Source organism: Limulus polyphemus, unplaced genomic scaffold, assembly GCF_000517525.1.
Source record: "Limulus polyphemus unplaced genomic scaffold, Limulus_polyphemus-2.1.2 Scaffold1668, whole genome shotgun sequence".
Classification (NCBI taxonomy): Eukaryota; Metazoa; Arthropoda; class Merostomata; order Xiphosura; family Limulidae; genus Limulus; species Limulus polyphemus.
The window spans coordinates 177,526-186,122 of NW_013667278.1; the positions used below are offsets into that span (position 1 = coordinate 177,526).

Below are 8,597 nucleotides of genomic sequence, written 5' to 3' on the forward strand. Positions count from 1 at the left end.
TGTGTGTGTGTGTGTGTGTGTGTGTGTGTGTGTGTGTGTGTGTGTGATTCCGAGGTACATTAGCCCCATGGTAACTAGTATCAAGCTTACGAATTCACTTAACGATTACTAGGTCTTTCAGTTTAATGGTAACTGAAAACAAGCTTATCGGTCTAGCTACAACTACGTGAATCATTATATACACTGCTGCTGAAATTAAGTATATACGATCAGTTAGTTGTTACGTACTTTCTCACTGACCCATGGTAACTAAAACTATGCATTCAAGACCTGCTATTTATACGCATATTAAGACTAGTCTTATGAGACAGTGTACTCGTTTCATGGCCAGTTACTAAAAAACTGTATATGTATTTGTTGCCACCTGACTCTTTCATAACACACCTCCTTCAACTGTTTCGCTAGCTTGTACACACGTGGAACACGTATGTTGGGCCTATAAGGACTCGCATACATATCAAACGACTATTTCTTCAAACACATAAAAAAAACACATTACATTTCACCATTCGTTTTATATGTTTGCAAGTGTTAATTTCAGGTTTTTAAGTACAGGCAGAATTCTTTACAGTAGGTGTCTGTGACTTTTTGGCGATAAATTTCAACAATAAACAAACAGCACACAGTCCACTTGTTTTAAAATAACATTTAAAAACAAGTCAAACGTATATACAAATGTTTGGTACACTGTTGGTTATCACAGTTGTATCCATAGCTTTAAATAATTGCCTATTTTTCGTCAAATTCCACACAAGTTGGTTCAGTTACTTTAGAACATAATTGACAAGACAATTTCTTCCATACTCTGCTGTTACAATACAATCTGCGATAATTTTACTTGAAAAAAAAAACGCCACTTTTCGCTCTTTATGGCTAAACTCACAATCACACAGTCTAGGTCTGACTAACTCTGTCTTACTTACTTGAACTACACTTTGTAGGCGTATTTAGACTTACAGAGGCCTAGAACGTTCTATATACTACGATATATTATGACGCGATAATACTCAATCAAAAGAACTCGAAAAACTTAGAAGGTCCTAGTAAAATGACCAATACAACAAGCGCCAATTCACAACAACTGAAGTACACAATATATAAATTCGTACACAATTACGTAAACAAATTAGCGATAAACTGTCACTTCTAAAAATAAGTAAATTTAACACTCGCATCGAATTTAAATTATAACAGCCGTGTATACCTAACAGTTGTTTACTCATAGTTTAACACATTAAAATTTCAACGGTAAATCTCAGTCAAATTAGCTCAAGTAAAAATAAACAAACACTATTGTGTTATTAATCTTTACCATAATTCTGATTAGTAAACGACCAATATAAAATCAATACAAATTAAACGTCACCAATTAAATCTAGTTCATACCAACTGTTCGTACAGTTTTAAGATATAAACAGTGTTTCGACCACTACTATAACTGTCGTATTCTAGCCGGCATGATGAACCCTAGTATTACGCGAAAAGCCACGTCGTCACTGAATATAACATATAATGTGGTTGACACATTGTTAAACATTCTTTACTTTCACTCGTAAGGTCTTAGAATTAATTAAACACTTCTCTGTAATAAACACTGTGGCCAACTTATAAATAACAGTGAAATTCTAAAACTATACGCTAGACACCATGCAAGACGTCCCACTTTTTCAGATATTTAAACTTGATAAGTATAATGACTGGAAGCATAAGAAAACTACTTTGATACTTATGATCAGATACATATTTGAAGTTTGCGTTATTGTAATTGCTAAATGTACAATATGTATATGTTAGAATAAATTGTGTTTTGAAATATGTTGTAGGAAATTTCTTCTGACACGTTATTATATGCTAACCAGACAGACACGAGATTCGTAACGAAAAAATTATTAGATTACTTGTGACAAGATAGCAACACCAATTTGCAACCACGATACATATAATTGAGGAACACTGAATATGTTTACTATCTGAACCCATGATCTGTGTACTTAATTAGAAAGCTTGTCTTTTATTCGATTAGTAGATCCAGCTGGTATTTAGCTATCTATACAGAGACATAGGGAAATCCCCTTTTCATGTTGGGAAATCGGGAGAATGTATCGTAGGTGTATGTTTGATAAGCCCGTTGTAGCTTATAACGAAAGTCGACGACCTTCATTGCTTCTAAATTTTATTAACTTAGTCGACCAGAAGTTTATTGTCGCGGGATGAAAGTTCTTTGAAACTAACCTACATTATATATAACAAATCTACATATGACCAAGATGACGCTTCCAGCCACAAACAGCATCTCTATTCGTATGCTTCTGTTTTATGGTTTCTGTCGTATGTTGAGTACATCTCTAGTATAGTAAAATAAATGTGCAGTATTTCATGGTTAATTGTTGACGTTATGTACGGACAAAGCATAAATAGATACTAGACAAGAGGCAAGTTTTACATTGGGCTTGGGTATGTTGAAAGAAATGTGGCTGGACGAACGATGGTATCAAAATCCCTTTCTTTTCTTTTTGTCAGAGTAATTATATTTGATTCCCTCCACTTAAAAACTCAACATTATTATTATTCTTTATTCAAACAGAAGCGATTAACTGATAAGTTCTCAGTATTTTACTCTTCGTTAGAAAGTGGTCTTTTAAATATCAGCAATACCAGGCGTTTAAAAAGTACACACAAGTTTATTATTAGAAGTCAAAATGACTTCAAAATGAACATTGATTCTACATGTTTTGACTTACTAAAGTGTAATCCATGATCGTGAGTAAGGCTTATACAAGTAAGTAGTATTTTAGCGGTTTCCAGAATTTTAGTATCTACATAACTATATATATATGTATAAAAATGCCAAGAGTATTAGTCACGTTCAATATATTCTTTGGCTTCTCAGAAGTTTGTTTTTGTTTTGTTCTATTCCGAATAAAGCTATTCGAGAACTATCCACTCTAGGCGTCTCTATTTCTGAAGTGATAAACTAAAGGGAAGGCAGCTAGTCAACACCACCCGCCACCAACTCTTGGGTTACTCTTTTTACCAAAGAATAGTGGGATTGACCTTAACATTATAACGCTCCCATGACTGACTGATACGGCGAAGGTTTCGATCTCGCGTGTGAGAAGTTGAGTGACAGATTGTGTAAAATACCAAATTGTTTAAATGAGATCGTATTGAACTACGACATTCTTGTTTTCAGTTTGTTTTTATTTTCGCGGAAACCCCCACAAGGAATATCTGCATGTAACCGCCTCTAATTTTGAACTGACAGACTAGAAGGGAAGCAGCTAGTCAACAGCAACCACCGCTAATTATTGGAATATTCTTGGCTGGCCGAAGAGTTGAATATAACTGCCATTTTTATAGCACTCTCAAGCTACAATTATTATACCACTTGACCACGCTAGGCCCTTGTTTCAGCTATACCTAAACACCCTATTATATCAGAGGAAATCAAAAACTAAACACTTTAAACTATTTGGGATACACAAGTCGCACATCCGATTATATGAAATAAATTTCACGTACATCTGCTATCCTTACTCTCCATGTACGTTAACCGTATAAAATGACGTCGTTAATTCCTCCGTTCAATCGGGCACATCTTCGACGAGATTTGCAAACATGAGCGACGTGACTCTCGCATTTGAACTGGACATGTGTGTATATTAAATTATACTAATTACCTGGGCCTGAGGGTATTGTCCTCGTTTTAAACCACATAAACTATCACAGGAAGTACGATTAGTCCAAAAGACTTCTGTGCGAGGAGATTAAATAACTAGCCACGGTATTTTTCTAATTGCCAACGAAGAAAATGACCCAAAATAAAACAATCATTGAATCATATCGTTTATCATTATAAATGTGAGGTCTTCAAAAGTGTTCCCGGTGAGAATTCAGATGTTTTAGATAAATATTTAACCTTAGGATTAGAGAAATATTCTGCATGGGAGAAGGCAGAGTGGGTCTTTAATCATTTATATTTATGTACTATATAAATGAATAAATACGACAATTAGTAACATTCCTTTCACATTACAGTATTGAAAATCATTTTTTCAACAGGAATAACATAACACCAAAAATACATTTGAACCATCAAAGCTACCTGAATCACCCGAGGACATTAGTAGATGGTCCCCGACATACCAAAGGTTCCACAAGCATGTTTTTTCAGCAGGGGCCTCTACTGTCTGACCAACGCCTCACGCCAACATACTTCTCGTCGTTTCTCACATAACACTGATCTCTCGATCTACCGTCCCATGTTAAGAGTTTTGCGCCCTCACAAGCCCCACGAGGCTGTGTTGTCGTTGAAGAATAGTGGTACTTAAACAGGCAACTTCCTTCTAGTTTATACACGATTTATTGGTTGACAAAATGCCTGCTATTAATAACACATCTCTGTTCATCTCGTTGTTTTGTTTTGTGACTAAAAATATTCACCTCTAACCTCCTTACTGAGAGTATGTTGTCACCATATCACATAATAACAACTTCTGATCGGAATAAACTATGTACTTAAGCCTAAGCTATAAAATCAACTTGACTATTAGAATAGATTAAATATTTCGTTTAAAAACTATTTTCACAGTATTACTTTGATGTATATGTGTATTTTTAAGATCTTGGACTTCGGATATATCTTTTTTTTTATATACTTTAGTTAACGAAACAAAATATAGACCATTTTTTTTAAAGTAACAAGCTCCATCATGATTTTTAACCAATAAATATTTAAAGAATTCACCAGCAACTGCTATCCACTGATACAAAATATTTATTTCAAACTAGCTGGAATTTCTAAGTTTGGCTACTTGCTCTGAAACATGCGATCTTCAATAAAGACCAACGAAGAGTTTCAGTAACCAGAATACTCTTTAATTATGTTTCATCTCCTCTCGCACACGAAGAAAAACAAGTCCGAAAAGTCTATAGTATTGTATAGTTTTCTGTACAAATTTAAAACAACTACGGCTGATAAAATTTAGTCTTTCAACCACAACTTACGTATGTATCAATACTTAAAAGTGCAACAGTTAAAATTTCATTGTCAATAATTAACGCGATGTTTTAATAACTACCGATCGTTGCAATGTCGGGCAGCTTTTAACAGGTTTTATTTTAACTTTTGTTAACTTTAAATCACTGATACATAGTTTTATAGTCCCGACAGTTTATATTTTTCAACTTTTATATATTTTAACATTTTCAATTAAGCATGCACGAATATCAAATTTTCTGGAAATTCATTATAAATTTGTATAACCTTAAATTTTATTAGCAGGTAACAAACCAACTGATTTTACTGAATACATTCTTCCATGCCTACGATTCAACAAATCCACAAAGTCTACCTTATAAATTTTCTGATATTACTCAATCGATTAAGTTATACCGCTAGCTATGAAAACTTATAAAAGTCGTCATTTGCGTTACAGCCCGGGGATGTTCTGGCTTCAGTTACAAGAACTAAAACCAATCCAAGTCGCCATTCATGCCACAGATTGTCGATGTCGTTCTGCTATAAAAACGAAAACCAAACCAATCCGTCGTTCACGTCACAGATCAAAGACCCGTTCTTTTGAAAGAATGAAAATCAATCCAAATATCATTCATGCCATAGAGCAGAGACTCGTTCTTCTGAAAGAATGAAATCCAATCTAAGTCGTCATTCACATCACAGACTAGAGTTTTTGCTTTAAGGAATAAAAATCAACTCAATTCGTCATTGTGTCACATGTTCTGGTTTAAGAATGAAAACCATTCGAAGTTGTCTTTCATGTCAGAGATTGAAGATGTTTTGCTACAATGACTTCCTCTTTCTGTTCACACATAACTTCCCTTTAATGGTTAGAACACCATCATTCTTAAAAGGTAACAGGAGGCATATCAGTACCAAAGTTACCTCTTCACTCACCCAAACCATACAATTTCAAGGAAACAGGAAACATATCAGTACCAAAGTTACCTCTTCACTCACCCAAACCATATAAAATTCAAGGAAACAGGAAACATATCAGTACCAAAGTTATCCCTTTACTCACCCAAACCATATAAAATTCAAGGAAACAGGAAACATATCAGTACCAAAGTTATCCCTTTACTCACCCAAACCATATAAAATTCAAGGAAACAGGAAACATATCAGTACCAAAGTTACCCCTTCACTCACCCAAACCATACACATTCAAGGTAATGATGAGACATATTAGTAACAAAGTTATCCCTTCACTCACCCAAACCATACACATTCAAGGTAATGATGAGACATATCAGTACCAAAGTTACCCCTTCACTCACCCAAACCATACAAATTCAAGGTAACAGGAGGCATATCAGTAACAAAGTTATCCCTTCACTCACCCAAACCATACAAATTCAAGGTAACAGGAGACATATCAGTAACAAAGTTACTCCTTTACTCACCCAAACCATACAAATTCAAGGTAACAGGAGACATATCAGTACCAAAGTTACCCCTTCACTCACCCAAACCATACAAATTCAAGGTAACAGGAGACATATCAGTACCAAAGTTATCCCTTCAGTCATCCAAACCATCCAAATTCAAGGTAACAGGAGACATATCAGTACCAAAGTTATCCCTTCACTCAACCAAACCATATAAATTCATGGTAACAGGAAACATATCAGTACCAAATAATTAAAACCACACAAAAAGTAGCCTAGTCCATAAACCTAACTAAGAAATATTTATATGAACCTAAACTAACAGAGCACTCCACATCATAAGGCAAGCCATCCCATAAGTTTTATTTTCCCTGTATGTGACTATCTAGCTTCTAATTCATTTTAAGCCTTGGCATTATGACATAATTCTATTTTTCAACTTTCATTACAATGAGAAGTAGAATTTAAGCTGAAACTCCAAGAATTTATGCACCTTTGTACACTTCATAAATAGCTTTAAAACATATTCTTTCAATATAGAAAATGGTTACATATAAAGATTAAAATCAAAAACTTGTTTGACTCATCAGGTCTCAGACTTTCAATCACCATACTGATCACACATACAACTCATCTATTAAGTTGTCTTCATATTAGGACAGACAGGTGCCTGGTTTATAGTATTCACAATCAACAGAAACATTCTTCTTTAGGTATTTAATGTTTAATTTTTTATAACAGGAATGCACTCTTAGAATTTTGGGGTCAATAAATATACATACCAATTCTAAATAAAAAGGGAGAGTTGTGCCATTAAAATAAACATATATAATTGTTAATCTACATAGATTGATTAACAAAAGAATTGTTAGCAATAACTTTTTTCAGCACTGGATATGGCACATGACAGACATAACACTCTCCTTTGCTTTCCCTCATGGGTTCTTAAAATTCAATACCAATGCATTATATATTTATTTAATTAAATATCTGTAAAGATAAAAAGTGTCTATGCACAGTTTTTATGTATTTCGGGGATTGTTCTCTTAGAAAACAGATACAGAATGGTTTTACTTCTATATAAAAACATATTTTCAAATACATCATGCTTACAGAAATCATCTAGTCACAAGCTATGTTTATAACATAATAAAATCTTCCAGATAACAACTGTAATTGTCTTCATTCTAACACAGAAATTAAGTGACTAATTATGTTCAATACAATAATTTTGATTCCACCCTTTGCACACTGATAGCAATACAGTAGCATATTTTTCACAATAAGAACTTAAATCCCAACAGTGGCATAAAGCTCAGGATTAAGATTCAAACTGAATATCAATGTATGTCTCACAGTTTTTCAGTCCAACAAAACAATTCAATTCCCTTTTCATTTCTCACAGGAAGGCTTTTCAGTGTTTATAGACCTACAATTTTTGATACATTCAGTGATACTTCTCCATCATTTATGGCTTAAAAGTATGGTAATTGTTAAGGACAAGTGGGTGTAGTGAAACTTGTATACAAGGATATGTATTTATTCTTAAGGTAATGAAACACCCACATATCAAGTCAGTCTGGCTGATTTGATACTGTATTTTTCTTAAGTCATATGTAATACATACAACAAAAAAATCAGGCTAGCTCAAAAAATAATTAAGGCTAAATTAACAGTAGTATCAAAAGATGTTATTCTGAAATTTGGTTGAGGTTTGGACAAAATTTGATCACTCCAAAGACAGACCATGTGATGCATGATCCAGGTTTACCATACACTGTATTAGTATAAACTAGTCTAAAACTTGAACAAGTGCATTGGTACTATAATAAGGTGATTTTAAGACCTAATCTGAAAAAGAATTTATCCTGAACTATATACAAGTTCTAAAAATATGTGTCATATCTCAAACTGGATAAAATATTACTCATTATGTAATCAGCTACAAGGAATTTCAGGTAAATATCATTATGTAAGTTTGTGTCATATCTCAAACTGGATAAAATATTACTCATTATGTAATCAGCTACAAGGAATTTCAGGTAAATATCATTATGTAAGTTTGTGTCATATCTCAAACTGGATAAAATATTACTACAATTATGTTAAATCAGCTACAAGGAATTAACTAGGTAAATATACATTATGTAAGTTTGTGTACGATATCTCAAACTGGAATAAAATTA

At 33.5% G+C, this 8,597-nt stretch overlaps 1 protein-coding gene across 7 annotated transcripts in view; it reads right to left on the minus strand.

The window, feature by feature from the left end:
* Nucleotides 1-8,597, minus strand: part of LOC106464497 (tyrosine-protein phosphatase Lar-like) — a 187,478-nt gene that overhangs the window by 175,193 nt on the left and 3,688 nt on the right. The window contains exon 1 of one of the 7 annotated variants that reach the window (XM_022392227.1): nucleotides 4,106-4,125. The exons of the other annotated variants lie outside the window; for them this stretch is intronic. The gene's annotated coding sequence lies outside the window, so the exon portion shown is untranslated. Of the gene's footprint in view, nucleotides 1-4,105; nucleotides 4,126-8,597 lie in introns of those variants that run through there. 7 annotated transcript variants of the gene reach the window in all.